A 22,501-nucleotide genomic window follows, 5' to 3' on the forward strand; every position below is an offset into this window, starting at 1 on the left:
TCTTGAGATCCGGAAAGTCTAAACCTTGTCTGTGGTATTCCGAGTAGGATCCGGGATGGGATGACTGTGACGAGCTTCAAACTCACGGGTGCTGGGCGTAGTGACAGACGCAAAAGGATCAACGGATCCTATTCCAACATGAGTGAGAACCGACAGATGATTAGCCGTGCGGTGACAGCGCATTTGGACCATTTTCACTGAGAGGACGGGAGGTAGCCATTGACGACGGTGATTCCCAACATACAGGTTGCCATGGAAGGGAGTATGAATGATTGGATGAAGGTAGTAGGAAACCAGAGATTCAGAAGGAACAAAGCGTCTCCATACGCTTATCTGAAATTCCTAACAATGAATTGCATAAGTATTTCTATCTTATTTTATATTTTATTATATTTTAATTATCAAAATCCCATAACCATTTGAATCCGCCTGACTGAGATTTACAAGGATGACCATAGCTTGCTTCAAGCCGACAATCTCCGTGGGATCGACCTTTACTCACGTAAGGTTTATTACTTGGACGATCCAGTGCACTTCCTGGTTAGTTGTGCAAAGTTGTGAAGAAGAATTGAGATTATGATAGTGCGTACCAAGTTTTCGGTGCCATTGAGATCACAATTTCGTGCACCAAGTTTTTGGCGTCGTTGCCAGGGATTGTTCGAGTTTGGACAACTGACGGTTCATCTTGTTGCTCAGATTAGGTAATTTTATTTTAATTTTAAGCTTTTTGTTTTTATTATTTTTATTTTCAAAAAATTTTCAAAAAAAAAATAAATTATTCTATGTTCTTCATAATTTTTAAGAATGAATTCTAGAGTTCATGAGATATGTTGAATCCTAGCTGGCTATTAAGCCATGTCTAATCTTTTGGACTGAGGTTTCAACTATTCTTAGAAGAGATTCTTTGTCTTTCTCAGCAATTTAGCTGTTGTATGTAATGATCTGCTAAAGCTTGGCTGGCCATTGGCCATGTCTAGTGTTTTGGACCGGAGCTTTCACTGAAAGCTTGGCTGGCTAGTAAGCCATGTCTAATTCCTGGACTGGAGTTTTAGACTAACATTGCATGATTCCTGGAATTCTTATTAAAAATTTTTGAAATCCTTATTTTTCTTTTTCCAATTAATTTTCGAAAAAATACAAAAAATTTAATAAAATCATAAAAACCAAAAATATGATATTTCTTGTTTGAGTCTAGTGTCAATTTTTAAGTTTGGTGTCAATTGCATCTTTTTAATTTCCTAAAAATTTTCGAAAATTCATGCATTCATGATCTTCAAGTTGTTCTTGATGATCTTCTTTGTTTGATCTTTGCATTTTTATGTTTTGTGTCTTTTCTTGTTTTCATATGCATTTTCAATTTGTTAGTGTGTAAAGTTTGAAAATTTCTAAGTTTGGTGTCTTGCATGTTTTTCTTTTCTTAAAAATTTTCAAAAATAAGTTCTTGGTGTTCATCTTGACATTCAAAGTGTTCTTGGTGTTCATCTTGACATTCAAAGTGTTCTTGCATGCATCATGTGTTTTGACCTTGAATTTTTATGTTTTGCATCATTTTTATGTTTTTCTCTCTCCTCATTAAAAATTCAAAAATCAAAAAAATATATTTCCTTTATTCTTCTGATAAATTTCGAAAATTTGAATTGATTTAGTTATAAAGTTTTAAAATTTAATTGTTTCTTATGAATCAAGTCGAATTTTCAATTTAAAAATTCTATCTTTTTCAAAAATAAAATCTTTTTCATTTTTTTCTTTCATATTTTCGAAAATTTCAAATTGATTTTCAAAAATCTTTTTCTTATTTTGTTTCATATTTTCGAATTCTTTGCTAGCACTTAATATTTTGATTCAAAAAAATTTTATGTTGTTACTTGCCTATTAAGAAAGGATCAATCTTTAAATTTTAAAATCATATCTTTTAGTTTCTTGTTAGTCAAGTAATTAACTTTAATTTCAAAATCAAATATTTTTAAATTTCTTTTTCAAATCTTTTTCAAAAAAATTTCAATCATATCTTTTTCAAAATCAATTTCAAAATCTTTTCTAACTTCTCATCTTTTCAAAATTGATTTTCAAATCTTTTTTCAATTAATCTCATCTTTTTGTTTGATTCTTATCTTTTTCAAAACTACCTAACTAATTTTCCCTCTCTAATTTTTGAAAACTCCTCACCCTTTCTTTTTCAAAAATTTCTTTTCATTAACTAATTGTTTTAAATTTCAATTTAATTTTATTTTCCTCCTTAATTTTCGAATTCTAATTAACATTTAAAATAAAAATAAAAATATTTTTAGTTTATTTTATTTAATTTTCGAATTCTTACCCCTCTCATCTCTTTCTATTTATTTATTTATCTACTAACACTTCTCTTCTACTCATAATTCGAACCCCCCTCTTCTTCTCTGTGTTCGAGTTTTTCTCCTCTCCTTCTTCTATTCTTCTCTTCTTATACCCACATAAGGAATCTCTATACTGTGACATAGAGGATTCCATATTTTTTTTCTGTTCTCTTCTTTTTCATATGAGCAGGAACAAGGATAAGAATATTCTTGTTGAAGCTGATCCTGAACCTGAAAGGACTCTGAAGAGGAAGCTAAGGGAAGCTAAAGCACAACTCTCTGGAGAGAACCGGACAGAAATTTTTGTAAAAGAGGGAGACATGGCCGAACCTAATAACAATGGTGGAGATACAAGGAAGATGCTTGGTGACTTTATTGCACCCTCTTCTAACTTCTATGGAAGAAGCATCTCACTTCCTGCAATTGGAGCAAACAATTTTGAGCTTAAGCCTCAATTGGTTTCTCTAATGCAGCAGAATTACAAGTTTCATGGACTTCCAATGGAAGATCCTCATCAGTTTTTAGCTGAATTCTTGCAAATCTGTGACACTGTCAAGACCAATGGAGTTGATCCCGAGGTCTATAGGCTTATACTTTTCCCTTTTGCTGTAAGAGAAAGAGCTAGAACATGGTTGGATTCACAACCTTATTCACAACCTAAGCTGGTTAGTGATTTTCTGGCCAAATTTTTTCCACCTCAAAAGATGAGCAAGCTTAGAGTGGAAATCTAAACCTTCAGACAGAAGGAAGGAGAATCCCTCTATGAAGCTTGGGAAAGATACAAGCAACTGATCAAAAGGTGTCCTACTGACATGCTTCCAAAATGGAGCATCATAAGTATATTCTATGATGGTCTGTCTGAGTTGTCAAAAATGTCATTAGACCATTTTGCAGGAGGATCTCTTCATCTGAAAACTCCTGCAGAAGCTTAGGAACTCATTGAATTGGTTGCAAATAGCCAGTTCATGTACACCTCTGAGAGGAATCCTGTGAACAATGGGACGCCTCAGAAGAAGGGAGTTCTTGAAATTGATACTCTGAATGCCATATTGGCTCAGAACAAAATATTAACTCAGCAAGTCAATATGATGTCTTAGAGTCTGAATGGATTGCAAGCTGCATCCAACAGTACTAAAGAGGCATCTTCTGAGGAAGAAGCTTATGATCCTGAAAACCCTGCAATAGCAGAGGTGAATTACATGGGAGAACCCTATGGAAACAACTATAATCATTCATGGAGAAATCATCCAAATTTCTCATGGAAGGATCAACAAAAGCCTAACCAAGGCTTTAATAATAATAATAATGATAGAAGAAATAGGTTTAGCAATAGCAAGCCTTTTCCATCATCCTCTCAGCAACAGACAGAGAATTTTGAACAGAGCCATTCTGGCCTGGCAACCGTAGTCTTTGATCTATCCAAGACCACACTGAGTTTCATGAATGAAACAAGGTCCTCCATTAGAAATTTGGAGGCACAGGTGGGTCAGCTGAGTAAGAAGATTACTGAAACTCCTCCCAGTACTCTCCAAAGCAATATAGAAGAAAATCCCAAGAGAGAGTGCAAGGCCATAACCATGACCAACATGGCCGAACCTGGAGAGAGTGAGAAGGACGTGAGTCCCAGTGAGAAAAGCATCATCGGACGTCCTCTGGACAGAAAGGAGTTTTCCTTTGAGGAACCAAAGGAATCTGAGGCTCATACAGAGACCATAGAGATTCCATTGAACCTCCTTCTGCCATTCATGAGCTCTGATGAATATTCTTCCTCTGAAGAGGATGAAGACATCACTAAAGAGCAAGTTGCTAAGTATCTAGGAGCAATCATGAAGCTGAATGCCAAGTTATTTGGTAATGAGACTTGGGAGGATGAACCCCCCTTGTTCACCAATGAACTGAGTGCATTAATGAGGCAGACATTACCTCAGAAGAAATTGGATCCCGGAAAATTCTTCATACCTTGTACCATAGGCACCATGACCTTTGAGAAGGCTCTGTGTGACCTGGGGTCAGGGATAAACCTCATGCCACTCTCTGTAATGGAGAAACTGGGAATCTTTGAGGTACAAGCTGCAAGAATCTCACTAGAAATGGCAGACAAATCAATGAAACAGGCTTATGGACTAGTAGAGGACGTGTTAGTGAAGGTTGAAGGCCTTTACATCCCTGTTGACTTCATAATCCTAGACACTGGGAAAGATAAGGATGAATCCATCATCCTTGGCAGACCCTTCCTAGCCACAGCAAAAGCTGTTATTGATGTCGACAGAGGAGAGTTGGTCCTTCAGTTAAATGAGGACTACCTTGTATTTAAGACTCAAGGTTCTCCTTCTGTAACCATGGAGAGGAAGCATAAAAAGCTTCTCTCAATACAGAGTCAAACAAAACCCACACATTCAAACTCTAAGCTTGGTGTTGGGAGGCCACAACTAAACTCTAAGTTTGGTGTTGAGAGGCCACAACCAAACTCTAAGTTTGGTGTTGAGAGGCCCCAACCCTACTCTAATTATCTGTGAGGCTCCATGAGAGCTCACTGTTAAGCTATTGACATTAAAGAAGCGCTTGTTGGGAGGCAACCCAATGTTATTTAATTATATCTATTTATTTTCCATTGCTATTTTATGTTTTCTTTAGGTTGATGATCATGTGAAGTCACAAAAACAACTGAAAAATCAAAAACAGAATGAAAAGTAGAATGTAAAACAGCTCACCCTGGAGGAAGAGCTTACTGGCGTTTAAACGCCAGTAAGAGTAGCAGAATGGGCGTTAAACGCCCAGTCTGGCACCATTTTGGGCGTTTAACGCCAGAAACAGGCACCAGACTGGCGTTTAATGCCAGAACAAAGTATCTAATTGGAATTTAACGCCAAGAATGGGAGAAAAGCTGGCGTTAAACACCAGAAACAAGCAGCAACCTGGCGTTTAACGCCAGAAGTGCACTCTAAGGGCATTTTTGCATGCCTAAATGGAGCAGGGATGTTAAGTCCTTGACCCCTCAGGATCTGTGGACCCCACAGGATCCCCACCTACCCCACCTCTTCTTCTCTCCTCTTCACACCCTTTCATAACACTCTTCCCCAAATACCCTTCACCAATCACCTCCATATCTCTTCCCCAAGTACTCTTCACCACTCACATCCATCCACTCTTCCCCAAAAACCCCACCTACCTCCAAATTCAAAAATTTCTTTTCTTCTCAAACCTAACCCCTACACACGAAACCCAACCCTACCCCACCCCTATATAAACCCCTCAACACTACCTCATTTTCACACATTACAAACACTTCTTTCCCCCCTTGGCCGAATACACTCTTCCCCTCCATCTCCTTCATTTTCTTCTTCTTCTACTATTTTTCTTCTTCTTCTGCTTGAGGATGAGCAAACATTTTAAGTTTGGTGTGGTAAAAGCGTTGCTTTTTTTGTTTTTCCATAACCATTAATGGCACCTAAGGCCAGAGAAACCTCAAGAAAGAGGAAAGGGAAGGCAATTGCTTCCACCTCTGAGTCATAGAAGATGGAGAGATTCATCTCAAAGGTCCATCAAGACCACTTCTATGAAATTGTGGCCAAGAAAAAGGTGATCCCTGAGGTCCCTTTTAAGCTCAAAAAGAGCGAATATCCGGAGATCCGACAAGAGATTAGAAGAAGAGGATGGGAAGTAATCTCCAATCCTATTCAACAAGTCAGAATCTTAATGTTTCAAGAGTTCTATGAAAATGCATGGATCACTAGGAACCATGATCAAAGTATGAACCCAAACCCAAAGAATTGGCTTATAATGGTTCGGGGAAAATACTTAGATTTCAGTCCGAAAAATGTAAGGTTGGCGTTCAACTTGCCAATGATGCAAGAAAATGCACGCCCCTACACTAGAAGGGTTAACTTTGATCAAAGGTTATACCAAGTCCTCATGGACATATGTGTGGAAGGAGCTCAATGGAAAGTTGACTCAAGAGGCAAGCCGGTTCAATTGAGAAGATCGGACCTTAAGCCTGTAGCTAGAGGATGGTTGGAGTTCATCCAACGCTCTATCATTCCTACTAGCAACTGATCCAAAGTAACTGTGGATCGGGCCATCAGGATCCATACTATCATGATTGGGGAGGAAGTGGAAGTTCATGAGATTATACCTCAAGAACTCTACAAGGTGGCTGACAAGTCCTCCACTTTGGCAAGGTTAGCCTTTTCTCACCTCATTTGTCACCTCTACAATTCAGCTGGAATTGACATAGAGGGAGACATCCTCATTGATGAGGACAAGCCCATCACTAAGAAAAGGATGGAGCAAACAAGAGAGCCCACTCATGGACCTCAACAAGAGCATGAGGAAATTTCTCATCATGAAATCCCTGAGATGCCTCAAGGGATGCACTTTCCTCCATAAAACTATTGGGAGCAAATCAACACCTCCCTAGGAAAATTAAGTTCCAACATGGGACAACTAAGGATAGAGCACCAAGAGCACTCCATCATTCTCCATGAGATTAGAGAAGATCAAAGAGCTATAAGGGAGGAGCAACAAAGGCAAGGAAGAGACATAGAGGAGCTCAAGAATACCATTGGTTCTTCAAGAGGAAGAAGACGCCACCCTCACTAAGGTGGACCCGTTCCGTAATCTCCTTGTCTAATTAATTTTTTCTGTTTTTGTTCTCTATGTTTTATTTTTATTTATGTTTGTGTCTTATTACATGATCATTAGTGTCTAGTGTCTATGCCTTAAAGCTATGAACGTCCTCTGAATCCATCACCTTTCTTAAATGAAAAATGTTCTAAAAACAAAAGAACAAGAAGTACATGATTTCGAATCCATCCTTGGGCTTAGTTTAATTATTTTGATGTGGTGGCAACACTTTTTGTTTTCTGAATGAATGCTTGAATAGTGCATATTTTTTTAATTTGTTGTTTATGAATGTTAAATTTGTTGGCTCTTGAAAGAATGATGAAAAGGAGAAATATTATTGATAATCTGAAAAATCATAAAATTGATTCTTGAAGCAAGAAAAAGTAGTGAATACAAAAGCTTGCAAAAAAAAAGCAAAAAAAAAAGAGAGAAAGAAAAAGAAAAAGCCAATAGCTCTTTAAACCAAAAGGCAAGAGCAAAAAGCCAATAACCCTTTAAACCAAAAGGGAAGGATAAAAAGGATCCAAGGCTTTGAGCATCAGTGGATAGGAGGGCCCAAAGGAATAAAATTCTGGCCTAAGCGGCTAAACCAAGCTGTTCCTAACCATGTGCTTGTGGCGTGAAGGTGTCAAGTGAAAAGCTTGAGACTGAGCTGTTAAAGTCGAGGTCCAAAGCAAAAAAAAAGAGTGTGCTTAAGAACCCTGGACACCTCTAATTGGGGACTTTAGCAAAGCTGAGTCACAATCTGAAAAGGTTCACCCAGTTATGTGTCTGTAGCATTTATGTATCCGGTGGTAATACTCAAAAACAAAGTGCTTAGGGCCACGGCCAAGACTCATAAAGTAGCTGTGTTCAAGAATCAACATACTGAACTAGGAGAATCAATAACACTATCTGAATTCTAAGTTCTTATAGATGCCAATCCTTCTGAACTTCAAAGGATAAAGTGAGATGCCAAAACTATTCAGAGGCAAAAAGCTACTAGCCCCGCTCATCTAAATTGGAGCTAAGTTTCATTGATATTTTGGAATTTATAGTATATTCTCTTCTTTTTATCCTATTTGACTTTCAGTTGCTTGGGGACAAGCAACAATTTAAGTTTGGTGTTGTGATGAGCGGATAATTTATACGTTTTTTGGCATTATTTTTACATAGTTTTTAGTATGATTTAGTTAGTTTTTAGTATATTTTTATTAGTTTTTAAATAAAAATCACATTTCTGGACTTCACTATGAGTTTGTGTGTTTTTCTGTGATTTCAGGAAATTTCTGGCTGAAATTGAGGGACTTGAGCAAAAATCTGATTCAGAGGCTGAAGAAGGACTGCAAATGCTGTTGGATTCTGACCTCCCTGCACTCGAAATGGATTTGCTGGAGCTACAAAAACCCAATTGGTGCGCTCTTAATTGCGTTGGAAAGTAGACATCCAGGGCTTTCCAGAAATATATAATATTCCATACTTTGCCCGAGTTTTGATGACGCAAACTGGCGTTCAAACGCCAACTTCCTGCCCTATTCTGGAGTTAAACGCCAGAAACAGGTTACAAATCAGAGTTAAATGCCAGAAATAGGCTACATGAAAGAGTCTCTACACATGAAAGCTCAATGCTCAGCCCAAGCACACACCAAGTGGGCCCGGAAGTGGATTTCTACATCATTTACTCATCTATGTAAACCCTAGTAACTAGTTTAGTATAAATACGACTTTTTACTATTGTATTTTCATCTTTTTTTGGATAATTTTATGTTCAGAGATCACATTTTGGGGGATGGCCATTCGGCCATGCCTGGACCACTTTCACTTATGTATTTTTTTAGTTTCTACACCCCATAGATTAAGGTGTGGAGCTCTGCTGTTCCTCATGAATTAATGCAAAGTACTATTGTTTTTCTATTCAATTCAAGCTTATTCTTATTCCAAGATATTCACTCGTACTTCAACCTGATGAATGTGATGATCCGTGACACTCATCATCATTCTCGCCTATGAACGCGTGCCTAACAACCACTTCCGTTCTATCTGCAATAGCTTGAGCGTTTATCTCTTGGGCTCCTGGTTCAGATCAGAGTCTTTGTGGTATAAGCTAGAATTATTGGTGGTCATTCTTGAGATCCGGAAAGTCTAAACCTTGTCTGTGGTATTCCGAGTAGGATCTGGGATGGGATGACTGTGACGAGCTTCAAACTCACGAGTGCTGGGCGTAGTGACAGACGCAAAAGGATCAACGGATCCTATTCCAACATGAGTGAGAACCGACAGATGATTATCCATGCGGTGATAGCGCATTTGGACCATTTTCACTGAGAGGACGGGAGGTAGCCATTAACGATGGTGATGCCCAACATACAGCTTGCCATGGAAGGGAGTATGAATGATTGGATGAAGGCAGTAGGAAAGCAGAGATTCAGAAGGAACAAAGCATCTCCATACGCTTTTCTGAAATTCCTACCAATGAATTGCATAAGTATTTCTATCTTATTTTATATTTTATTTATATTTTAATTATCAAAATCCCATAACCATTTGAATCCGCCTGACTGAGATTTACAAGGATGACCATAGCTTGCTTCAAGCCGACAATCTCCGTGGGATCGACCCTTACTCACGTAAGGTTTATTACTTGGACGACCCAATGCACTTGCTGGTTAGTTGTGCGAAGTTGTGAAGAAGAATTGAGATTATGATAGTGTATACCAAGTTTTTGGCGCCATTGAGATCAAAATTTCGTGCACCAGTGGCATGAGGTTTTTACTTGACCCCAGGTCCCACAGAGCCTTCTCAAAGGTCATGGTGCCTATGGTGCAAGGAATCAGGAAGCGTCCAGGATCTAGAAGCTTCTGAGGTAGCCTCTGCTAAACCAAAGCATTGAGTTCTTTGGTAATCAGTGTAGGTTCTTCCTCCATAGGCTTTGTACCAAATAGTTTGGCATTCAGCTTTATGAGAGCTCCTAGGTATCGAGCAACTTGCTCTTCCCTAGTGTCTTCATCCTCAACAGAGGATAAGTGTTCATCAGAACTCATGCATTGTAGAGTGCATGCAAAGGAACCTCTATGGTCTCTATATGAGCCTTGGCTTCCTTTAGTTCTTGGATATGGATTTCATAAGTGGGTATTGAGCACTCAAAGGGTGTTCCTTTGTTAGCGTTAAACGCCAGTTCCCTTATCATTTTGGGCGTTGAACACCCAGCAAGGATGTCCTGGCTGGCATTCAATGCCAGCTTCCCTGCCTGTTGGGGCGTTGAACGCCCAGTGAGGGCTTCCTCACTAGCGTTCAACGTCAGCTTTCCTGCTTGTTTGGGCATCGAACACCCAGCCAGTGCTCCCTGGCTGGCGTTCAACGCCAGCTCTGCTATCAGGATGGGCGTTGAATGCCCATTAAGGGCTTCTTCACTGGCGTTCCACGCTAGGCTCTTAACTAGTTTAGGCGTTGAACGCCCAGTGAGATCTTCCTCACTGGCGTTCAATACCTCCCTAGTTTCTCCAGATTTAGCCTCTACCTCTATGGTTATGGCCATGCACTCTTCTCTTGGGTTCACCTCAGTATTACCAAGAAGAGTGTTAGGAGGAGTCTCAGGGATTCTCTTGCTCAGTCAACCAATCTGTACCTCCAAATTTCTGATGGAGGATCTTGTTTCAGTTATAAAACTATGAGTGGTCTTAAAGAGGTTGGAGACTATAGTAACTAAGTCAAAAAGGCTTTGCTTAGGAGTCTCCATATTCCCTTGAGAAGATGGGAATGGTGGCCTGTTGTTGAACCTATTCTAGTTCCTTCCACCTTGATTGTTATTGAAGCCTTGCTGAAGCTTCTGTTGATCCTTCCATGAAAGGTTAGGATGATTCCACCATGAAGGATGGTAGGTGTTTTCATAGGGTTCTCCCATGAAATTCAACTCCTCCATGGTAGGTTGATCAGGATCATAGGCTTCTACTTCAGAAGAAGCTTCCTGAGTACTGCCAACTGTAGTTTGTAATCCAGTCAAATGATGAGAGATCATATCGACCTGCTGGGTCAAGATCTTGTTCTGATGGATATTGTTGTTTTGCCAACCCCTAGGCATCTTCCTTTGGGGGCCTTTCTTTTTAGTGCATGGTGTACATCCAACTTCAAACTTACGTTTGGTCTTAGGAGGGATTGAGTTGATTTCAATCAAGGGGGAGGGTTGAATGCTGAATCCTTTATGCAAGTGCCTCCCTTGAGAGCCTTCAAAATTGCTGCCTTTTAGACAGGTGGTGCACGGAATTGTGATCACACTTTTCACAACTCCGCACAACTAACCAGCAAGTATACTGGGTCATCCAAGTAATACCTTACGTGAGTAAGGGTCGATCCCACTGAGATTGTCGGCTTGAAACAAGCTATGGTTATCTTGTAAATCTTAGTCAGGAGATTAATGATAAAAATGATTTTGTTTATGAAAAGTAAATAACATGAAATAAATGGTACTTGTGATTCAGTAATGAGGAACAGGTTGAGGTTCCGGAGATGCTCTATTGTCTGAATCTCTGCTTTCCTACTGTCTTCTTCTCCAAACACGCATGGCTTCCTTCAATGGCAAGCTGTATGTTGATGGATCACCGTTGTCAATGGCTACCATCCGTCCTCTCGGATGAAAAATACCAGGCACAGTTTTTGTACGGCTAATTAACTGTCGGATCTCTCGTCTTGAATGAAAAATACCAGGTACAGCTATCGCACGGCTAGTCATCTGTCGGTTCTCACTTGTGTCGGAATAAGATCTCTCTATCCTTTTGCACACTGTCACTGCGCCCAACATTCGTGAGTTTGAAGCTCGTCACAGTCATCCCGTTCCAGATCCTACTTGGAATACCACAGACAAGGTTTAGACTTTCCGGATCTCAGGAATGCTGCCAATTGGTTCTAGCCTCTACCACGAAGGTTCTAATCCCACGGACTCGGTCCATGGATTAGAGACCCAAGAGATACGCATTCAAGCTGTCGCCCAATGACAACGTTGAGCTCAGGTAGAATGGGAGTGGTTGTCAAGCAAGTGTTCATAAATTTGAGAATGATGATGAGTGTCATGGATCATCATATTCTCTATATTGAAGTACGAGTGAGTATCTTAGAACAAAATCAAGCGTGATTGAATAGAAAACAATAGTAATTGTATTAATTCATTGAGATACAGCAGAGCTCCTCTCCCCCACCTATGGGGTTTAGAGAATCATGCCGTAGAAGATACAATATGAATTGTAAAATGTCATGAGTTGCAAAATGAATCCTTAAAAGTAGTTTTTATACTAAACTAGTAACTTAGGTTTACAGAAAATGAGTAACTAAGTGCAGATAGTGCAGAAATCCACTTTCGGGGCCCATTTGGTGAGTGTTTGGGCTGAGCTTTGAAGGTTTCACGTGCATAGTGTAACGACCCAATTTTCAATATGTCTAGATCATACCGAAAATGGAGTGCTACCAATTTGTCTTCCTAATTATTATCTATTATTTATCATATGAGCCTGATTCATTATTAAAAGTGTAGTTAATTTGCGAGGTATTTTTTTTGAAAACGTTTGGATTAATAAACAGAATCACTCGTAATCAATTCACAAGTAATAACAGATAAAACTGTTATAAACCACCAGACATAAATACATCATATGCAGCTAACAACATTCAGTGATCCAGCCTTTATCAGAGTATAGACTTTTAGTTAGAACACCCCTAGATATAGCTAGATAATAACTATATACATATCATACATACAGCATCCCAGGTCCTGACCTGTTCAAGAGGTCCCTAAGCTGGCACCTAGGCTAGCCTAGACTCTATACTCACCTAGTCCCTCTAAACTACTAAAGCGAGGGAAAGTACATTCTAGGTCTTCAAAACTCAAGTCAGGTGGAACGTCACCAAATGGTAGAACATCATCTGTTACTCCTCTGCACGATCAGACATTGCCATATGACGTCTCTCTGGTACCTCATCAAGTAGCCACACAACAGGAGTCTCATACACAGGATTTAGGTTAAAGTTCACGTACAAACGGGGTGCAGACATTGGCTGGTCTCACTGTATATACATATAAACAGAGAAAGAGATTCACCCTAGACTCAGAAGACTATCTAGAGCGGAATCCTCTTTGCGAAACGATCATCAGTAGATTACGGAAGGGTACTCCTGCTTCCATCTGAAGGGGGAAGGGAGAGAGAAGGGGTAAGAATTGGGGAGTTCTTAGTAGGGATGGGGTTATTAGTTAAGCTCATTAATTCCGTGTTATTTTACAGGAAAATTGCAGAATACAGAAAGCAGTAAATAGAAGATATAGATAAATAGAGAAAATAGAGAAAACAGATAGCAGAACACAAACAGAAGAATACATGAAAATAACATAAACACAAAGAATAGAATACACACAAAGAAATCATACATTCATACAACAAACATAATGGAAGAAATGCACAACCAAGTATGATGCATGTCTAGCCTTAATGCAGGTAATGAGCTCATTTGTCAGTTTCTACCCGCTCCCGACGTAACCCGAAGCAGCTAAAACGGGTATGGTTTTCCAGTCAGTATAGGTACAGTTCTCACTAACTGACGTATGCGTCATATCCTCTGTAAGCAGACTCTGCCTTACAGGTGGCGGCATTCCAGCCGTGTATGAAATCATATCCTCTGTAAGCAATCCTTGCCTTACAGGTGCGGCATTCTAGCCGTGTATGAATTAATATCCTCCGCAAGTGATCCCAGGTTATCAGTTGCAGGTATAGCTCTCAATAGCTGTGTAGCACTGGAAAACGTTCTGTGGTTGTACCACTATTTATCTGACTGCCTCAATACAACAGATCATCACATAATCATTCTCATTACCGTCATTCATTATCATTCTCATTATTCATCATCACTTTCACATTCTTATGCAGTACCTCTTTCTTTCTCTGATCAATCATACTATACAAACTTTACATCTTTCACTTTTACAATATCTTGGCTCAAACCCTTTCTCTTTATCATATTACTCTTTTTTCTTTGTATCACTTTACTCTGTTCTGGTTAACGTATGTATTTAAAGCTTATGTAAATTTCGATATGAATAGTTAGCCTGTCCCAAGTATATGTTCATTAAGTCTATACTGAAACAGATTAACTTTTCATATAATACCTAACCCTAGTCGCAACTCAATGACTAACTATGTTGCCCTAATTCGTTCACTAATCTCTATTTGTTTTTCTGTCATTAAAACTTTACAGACTTTTTCTTCGACTTTTATATTTTCTTCAAGTTTTTATCTTTCTTTTATCTTTGCCTCACTAACATGTTATTACCACTCCCTAAGTGTTTTATGAAGGTAATTATGAGATTCTGCACTTAAAGTTATCTTTCTAAAACTTTTATAGAAAACTGCCTTTTCCGCATTATTTTATTATTTTTATTGAAATATTATTTTTAATTAAATATTATTATTTAATATTTTATTATTATTTATTATTTTATCATTAAATTTTCGAAAATTACCCTACTTTAACTTTTAACCTTTAAAATTTACTTTTTACCACCCGTAACTTTTAATATTTCTACTTTAACCACCCTAACTTTTGGAAATTACCAAATAACCCCTCAAACACCAAAATAATTACAACCTTGCCCTTTTTAAGATATAAAAGGTGTTCTTCAATGTTCTTCATCACACTCAAAGTGTTCTTCGTGTTCTTCGTAAATTCTTTAGATTCTTTCTCTGTTTTTACCCGTTTTTCAATCTTTTCAGCAACCGATTTTTACCATAATTCATAATAAATTAGCAGCCACTAAAACCCCATCTTTTCTACATGATTTCAACACAAATTGAACCTCAATTTAATCCTAGGGTTTCATTTTTCCAGCAGCCCCAAGAACATGAACTCAAAGCTTGAATTTCATCAAATTTCATCAAAATTTCACCAATTTTTCACCAAGAATCAATCATACATGCAACCAATTTTTAGCACAGCCAAATCATACAACATTCACACAACTCAAACACAAATAATCAAGATTAATTTCGTCAAACCCTTGATGAAAAGTCATCCTAGCCTATTTTAACTAGTCTTTTTCTTTTGTTTTCATTAGAATTATGCACTTTCTTGAGCTACAAGCAAGCTAATTGAGTAGATTTTCATGTTTCCCTTGATTGAACCAACCATATATGAATTTATGCCATTTCATGAGGTTTTATGCTATATTTGTTGCATATTATGAAAGAATGAATATCTCATGATTTTGAGCATAGCTTTGATGAGTTTGGTTGATTAATGATAGGTGAAGAAAGCTTGGAGAAAGGTTGAAGCAAAGAGGAATGGCTAGAAGTGAAGAGAGGACAATGGAATAAGTGAAATTGAACCAGGAAGCAAGAAGTTAGCCCCAACGTTAGCCCCCTAACTTGGAGGCTAACGTTGGAACTTGAAATTTCCTCCCTGGCCATCCCACGTTTGCGCCAACGTTAGCCCCCAAACTTGGAGGCTAACGTTGGCACATGAATTCTTCCCTGGCCATCCAACGTTTGCGCCAACGTTAGCCCCCTAACTTGGAGGCTAACGTTGGCACATGAAAACATAAGGGAGAAGGGCCAACGTTTGCGCCAACGTTAGCCCCCTAACTTGGAGGCTAACGTTGGCGCCACTAGCATATAAGGGAAGGACAACTCAAGGCTTGAAGATCGTTGGAAGAAAGTGTATAAATAGGATAGAATTCAAGTTATTGGGGGAGCTTTTTCCGGAAGAGCTTTCCTTTTGGAATTTTCATAATAGTTTTCGAAGAGCTTTTGTTACTGAGTGAACTTTAATTTCTTTGTTTTCATTGCTTTCAATTTCATTTTACACTTGTCTTGGATCTTGGATTGGAGAATTGAAGAAATTCTGTTTCAATCTCAATCTTGGATCTCTCTGTTTCTTTACTGTTAATTGAATTCCATTTCCGGTTCATTGTTCTTCCTCTTTTCTTTGCAATTTACATTTTCCTTGCAATTGTTCTTGTTGGATCTAGGAAGGCATTGAGATCTAGACTTGGTTTTCTAGTCTCTGGGTCCTGAGATCCAAATCCCCAATTTACATTCTATTTCTTTCCTTTCTATGTTCATTTACTTTTTTGCTTCATATCCGGTTCAATCCCAATTCCCTTTCCCTCTTCTGTTTGATGCAATTTAATTTTTCCTTGTTTAATTTCTGCAAATCCACATCCCAATCCCCTTTACATTTCAAGCAATTTACATTCCTTGCACTTTAAGATTCCGCAATTTACATTTCTTGCACTTTAAGTTTCTTCCATTTAATTTCTTGTTCTTTAAGTTTCAGCAATTTATTTCTTGTTCTCTTTACTTCAATGCAATTTAATTCTGCAAGTCACAAAACCATCAACCAAATCTTGATTCGCTTGACTAAATCAACCACTAAACTAATTTAATTTCTGCAAATCCACATCCCAATCCCCTTTACATTTCAAGCAATTTACATTCCTTGCACTTTAAGTTTCAGCAATTTATTTCTTGTTCTCTTTACTCCCGTGAGTTATTATTACTTGATGCGACCCGGTGCACTTACCGGTTAGATTTGGGTGTTTTGGGAGAGATTTATTTTTCCTACAAAATATCTCATCAAGTTTTTGGCGCCGTTGCCGGGGATTGATTAGATTGACAATGATTAAGTGAGGTGGTAGTTTAGATCAAGCAATTTTTCTTTTCGGTTTCTTTAATTTTTGACTAACCCACTAACTGTTTGAATTTTTGCTTAAGCTAACTCAAACTTCATTCTAGCAATAGATTGAAGTGTCACTGGTTTTTGTGTGTTTCTTGTGTTTTGCTTGTATGTCAGATACAAGAAGAGAAGCAAGAGAAAAAAATGTTGCTGGAGAGGAAGAATCAGATGAAGAATATCATGAATTGGAGGAACACTCAACAAATCCAACAAATCCACCAGTGAGAATGGCCAACAACAATGGTCAACCCCAGAGGAGAGTCTTGGCTTCATATACACTTGCTAATCCAAGGCATTGTGGGAGTAGCATCCTTACCCCAAATGTCGATGCAAATAACTTTGAATTGAAGCCCCAACTCATCACCTTGGTGCAGAACAACTGTTCCTATGGAGGAGGCCCCTTGGAAGATCCAAACCAGCATCTATCCACCTTCCTGAGGATATGTAACACAGTGAAGACCAATGGTGTGCATCCTGACAGTTACAAATTGCTGCTATTTCCATTTTCCCTCAAAGACAAAGCCACTCAATGGTTGGAGTCATTTCCAAGAGATAGCATCAACAACTGGGATGATCTAGTAACCAAGTTTCTTGCCAAGTTTTACCCACCTCAAAGAGTTATTAGATTGAAGACTGAAGTTCAAACATTTACTCAGATGGATGGAGAGTCATTGTATGAAGCATGGGAGAGATACAAAGCTTTACTCAGGAAGTGTCCACCAGAGATGTTTAATGAATGGGATAAACTCCAAAATTTCTATGAAGGACTGACAATGAAAGCTCAAGAGGCACTTGACTATTCAGCAGGAGGCTCAATGCAACTCATGAAGACAGCTGAAGAAGCTCAGAACCTCATTGACATGGTGGCTAACAACCAATATTTCTTTGGCCATCAGAGACAACACCAACCATCACTAAGGAAAGGAGTGTTAGAAATGGAAGGGGTTGACACCCTCCTAGCTCAAAACAAGATAATGTAGCAGCAGATTCAAGAACAATTTGAGCAGATGGCTAAAAAGATTGATAGTTTACAAGTTGCAGCAGTGAATACAAGCCAACCATCAACCACATGGGGACAAAATGAAGAAAACCAGGAAAATCAGCAACAGGAACAACCTCAATATGTGCATAACCAAGGCTCATGCCAAAATGAGGTTCATGGTGACACCCACAAACCATCCTGGAAGAACCATCCAAATCTCAGATGGGGAGATAACCACACCCACAGCCAGCAACCATGGCAGAAAAACTCAAACCAAAACAACTCAAGAAACACAACTTACTCAAACCACGACCAGCAAAACGCTAATAATAATCAATACAAGAAACCACAAAATACATATCAACCACCCCACCACAATCCACAAACTCATCAAAATAGCATTTCCGCACCAACATCTAACCCCCAAAACTACCACACTACCCCTACAAATAACTTCCAGCAACCACATTCCACCCCCATCATACCACCAATAGACCATCATGAAAGTAGAATTTCCAGTCTTGAGGCAGCCATACAAGCAATTGCTCAGTCCACTCAAAGCTTGGTCAAAATGCAAGAGAGAAATGAAGCCACCATGAAGAGCCTTGAACGACAAGTGGGACAATTGGCCAAACAAGCTGAACGGCCAACCAATGTTCTCCCAAGTGATACAATCTCCAATCCAAAGGACAAAGGAAAAGCTACAAAGTGGGAGGAGTGCAAAGCAATCATAGTGGGAAGTGAAAAGACTAGGGAGAAGGAAGCCATCAATCAAGAAGAACACAACAGAGAAGTTCCACAAGAAGAGACAGAAGAGAGAAGTGAAGAGGAGAGAACGACCAAGAATGCAAAAAGCTCAAAGAAAGATGTGGACATCCTTGAAACACAGCTACAAGAGAAGAAGGAAGGGATGAAGCCATATATCCCTAAACTTCCATATCCTCAAAAATTCAAAAAAGAAAACGAGGATAAGCAATACTCAAAGTTCCTGAACATATTCAAGACACTCAGCATCAATATTCCGTTCTTAGAAGCACTTGAACAGATGCCATTATATGCCAAATTTATGAAAGAAGTGCTAACAAAGAAAAGACCCTTGAAGGAAGGACAGATTATTGAAATGACAATGGAGTGTAGTGCTATTCTCCAAAGAGGTTTACCAGAGAAGAAGGAGGATCCTGGAAGGTTTTATATACCTTGTACCATAGGAAACATAACTATTGAGAAATCATTCTGTGACCTTGGTGCAAGTATAAACTTGATGCCTCTATCTCTTATGAGGAAGCTTAAAATTTCTGAGCTGAAGTCCACACGAATAGTTCTCCAAATGGCTGACAAGTCCATTCAACGAGCACTTGGAGTTGTAGAGAATGTGCTGGTAAAAGTGGGAAAATTCCTTCTCCCAGTTGATTTTGTCATCCTAGATATGGAGGAGGATCCTAACACCCCCATCATCCTAGGGAGGCCTTTTCTTGCTACGGGCAGAGCACTGATAGATGTTGAAAAAGGGGAATTGTTGCTGAGAGTACATGACGAGCACCTAGCGTTCCATGTTTTTAAAACCCCACATGAGCCCACTCAAGAAGAAGAGTGTATGGAGGATAAGGCCAGAGATCAAAGTTTGAAGGAGGTAGTCAATGAGTTAGCTCCAAGACTTCTGAATCCATGCTTAAAAGAAGTAGAGATGGTGCAACAGACCAAAGAAATCAAGGAGGAACTAGATCCAAAACCTCCAGATGAGAAATTCAACATCTCAGATAAGGAACCACCAAGGCAGGGGGTATCTTTTGAGAAAGAAAAGAAGGAGAGGCCAAGAGGGTGGAGAAACAAGAAGATCCCTACTAAAGGCTTTTCACCAGGGGATAAAGTAGTGTTAAACACCCAACCAATGAAGGTGTCCCCACAATCATCCGAATACTACACTGTAAACCGGGTTCTTTCACTTGAACACCTAGAGATCATCAAAGAGGAGACTGGAAGGAGGTCCACAGTAAGAGGAGAAAAGCTGAGGCACTATGATTTTCAACCCCCATGATCTAAGTGGATTGATGTCAAGCTAATGACAATAAAGAAGCGCTTGTTGGGAGGCAACCCAACCTGAGGTAGTTCACTTCTTATAGCTATTTCAAGAAAAGGGTTAATTAGACTTATCTATATTGCAAGGAGCTAAGTTTGGTGTTGCACACCAAAATAAATTAAGAGAGAATGAAAGATTCTAAGTTTGGTGTTCCACTAAATTCTCATTTAAAAGCACATTCTCACCTTCTGCATACATGGATGCTAGCTCCGAGTAATCAGATAAACTAATTAACCAATTGTTTACTTTTTAGTTTTTCTAGTTTTTATTGTCTTTAACAAAGATAGGAGGATTTCACATATAGTTATTTTGATGCATGAGAAAGGTGGCAAGGAACTAAGTTTGGTGTTCACACACCAAAGTAAGTTCAAAAGCCTACAAGAAAATTCTGCACACTAATAAGTTACCTAAGGGCTTGAGAAACAAGCAACTTCCATGAACTTTATAGGAATTCAATCACTCTCTTGGAAGGGTTACATACCATCAGCTGAGAGTAAGAAGAAGAAGCCACCAAGAGGTTGTATTGTCACTTAATTCTATCAGCATTGAACTGTTCTAATTTGGAAGTTTGAGAGTTACCATTGCAACAGTAACTGTTAGTTTAGTCATTTTGCATCTTGAGTGTTCTAGTTGAAATAAGTATGCTAGCTTAAGTATGTGCTTGTGTTTTCACTTGACAAGAAGCATGTGTTGTCCCCTGCATCTTTAAATTCAATAAAAGAACAGTTTGAATGTGAAGTAAAATGGTTTCTGTTAGATAGAAGTGGAATAAAAGTAAATGGTGGTAAGTGTGTGATTGTATAATAGCTCACTTTTAGTGAATAAAGAGCTAGGATATCTCCTTCTAAGTAAAGAAGTGGCCTACTGTCTAGGAATCTCAATTGAATTAAATTTCTTGGTTAGAAAGAAAAACAAAAAGAAGGAAAGAAGAAAAAGATAGCCAAAAAGTGGCAAAACAAAAAAAAACAAAAAGAAACAAAGCTGGACACCAATAGCTTGAACCTTAAAATATATGTCTGTGATGTCTTTGTACTAGGATCTGCTTGGATTAGTAAGCTCTTAGGAGTGCCTCAACACTTGGTGACTTGGGTTAACTAACCCGGGATCATCAGCTGAAAGTCCACTATCAAGAGCAACCTAACTACAAGGCATTTAGTAGCCCAAAGAGGTGCTGGGCATCAATGTTTTAAGAAGGAATGTGAGCCAAGTGTCTATGGTGAATAATGTGTCAAGTATAAAGAAAAGAAAATGAACTTGCTACACATGACACTCAAATAAAGCTTATGAACAAAGTAATAGCCAAGGATAAAGGAATAATGAGAAGTCATAGCAGTATGTCACTTGAAGCTTGAAGGAGACTTTCTAGGCCTAGGAGTCAATAAGAAGTGAGTATTTGCATATCCACACAAAACCCCATGAACTATCAATAATACTCTGCTAGCATGAACTTCCTCTTCCATTTCATTCTTTCTTCTCAATAATTCATTTCTTGCTTGGGGACAAGCAAGCTTTAAGTTTGGTGTTGTGATGACAAGTCATCCTAGCCTATTTTAACTAGTCTTTTTCTTTTGTTTTCATTAGAATTATGCACTTTCTTGAGCTACAAGCAAGCTAATTGAGTAGATTTTCATGTTTCCCTTGATTGAACCAACCATATATGAATTTATGCCATTTCATGAGGTTTTATGCTATATTTGTTGCATATTATGAAAGAATGAATATCTCATGATTTTGAGCATAGCTTTGATGAGTTTGGTTGATTAATGATAGGTGAAGAAAGCTTGGAGAAAGGTTGAAGCAAAGAAGAATGGCTAGAAGTGAAGAGAGGACAATGGAATAAGTGAAATTGAACCAGGAAGCAAGAAGTTAGCCCCAACGTTAGCCCCCTAACTTGGAGGCTAACGTTGGAACTTGAAATTTCCTCCCTGGCCATCCCACGTTTGCGCCAACGTTAGCCCCCAAACTTGGAGGCTAACGTTGGCACATGAATTCTTCCCTGGCCATCCAACGTTTGCGCCAACGTTAGCCCCCTAACTTGGAGGCTAACGTTGGCACATGAAAACATAAGGGAGAAGGGCCAACGTTTGCGCCAACGTTAGCCCCCTAACTTGGAGGCTAACGTTGGCGCCACTAGCATATAAGGGAAGGCCAACGTTAGGGTCAAAGTTAGACCCCTAACGTTGGCACCAACGTGCATACCAGAAAAATGTGTTTGCTGCTATGAAAAGTTGGAGCCAAAGTTAGACCCCTAACTTTGGCTCAAACTTTTACTCCAACTTTTGCAAAACTCCAACCCGGTTCAATTGGTTCACTTTGGTTCTTCTTCAAATTCCAAGAGCAAAGGCCCAACTCAAGGCTTGAAGATCGTTGGAAGAAAGTGTATAAATAGGATAGAATTCAAGTTATTGGGGGAGCTTTTTCCGGAAGAGCTTTCCTTTTGGAATTTTCATAATAGTTTTCGGAGAGCTTTTGTTACTGAGTGAACTTTAATTTCTTTGTTTTCATTGCTTTCAATTTCATTTTACACTTGTCTTGGATCTTGGATTGGAGAATTGAAGAAATTCTGTTTCAATCTCAATCTTGGATCTCTCTGTTTCTTTACTGTTAATTGAATTCCATTTCCGGTTCATTGTTCTTCCTCTTTTCTTTGCAATTTACATTTTCCTTGCAATTGTTCTTGTTGGATCTAGGAAGGCATTGAGATCTAGACTTGGTTTTCTAGTCTCTGGGTCCTGAGATCCAAATCCCCAATTTACATTCTGTTTCTTTCCTTTCTATGTTCATTTACTTTTCTGCTTC

General features: G+C 38.8%; 1 non-coding gene across 1 annotated transcript; it reads right to left on the bottom strand.

Moving 5' to 3' along the window:
- Positions 1-3,043: 3,043 nt before the first annotated feature.
- Positions 3,044-3,151, bottom strand: LOC112752215 (small nucleolar RNA R71). The gene has a single exon (XR_003176658.1). It is a non-coding gene; the product is annotated as a small nucleolar RNA R71 (small nucleolar RNA).
- Positions 3,152-22,501: the final 19,350 nt, after the last annotated feature.

This window comes from Arachis hypogaea, chromosome 15 (assembly GCF_003086295.3).
Source record: "Arachis hypogaea cultivar Tifrunner chromosome 15, arahy.Tifrunner.gnm2.J5K5, whole genome shotgun sequence".
NCBI classification, from domain to species: domain Eukaryota; kingdom Viridiplantae; phylum Streptophyta; class Magnoliopsida; order Fabales; family Fabaceae; genus Arachis; species Arachis hypogaea.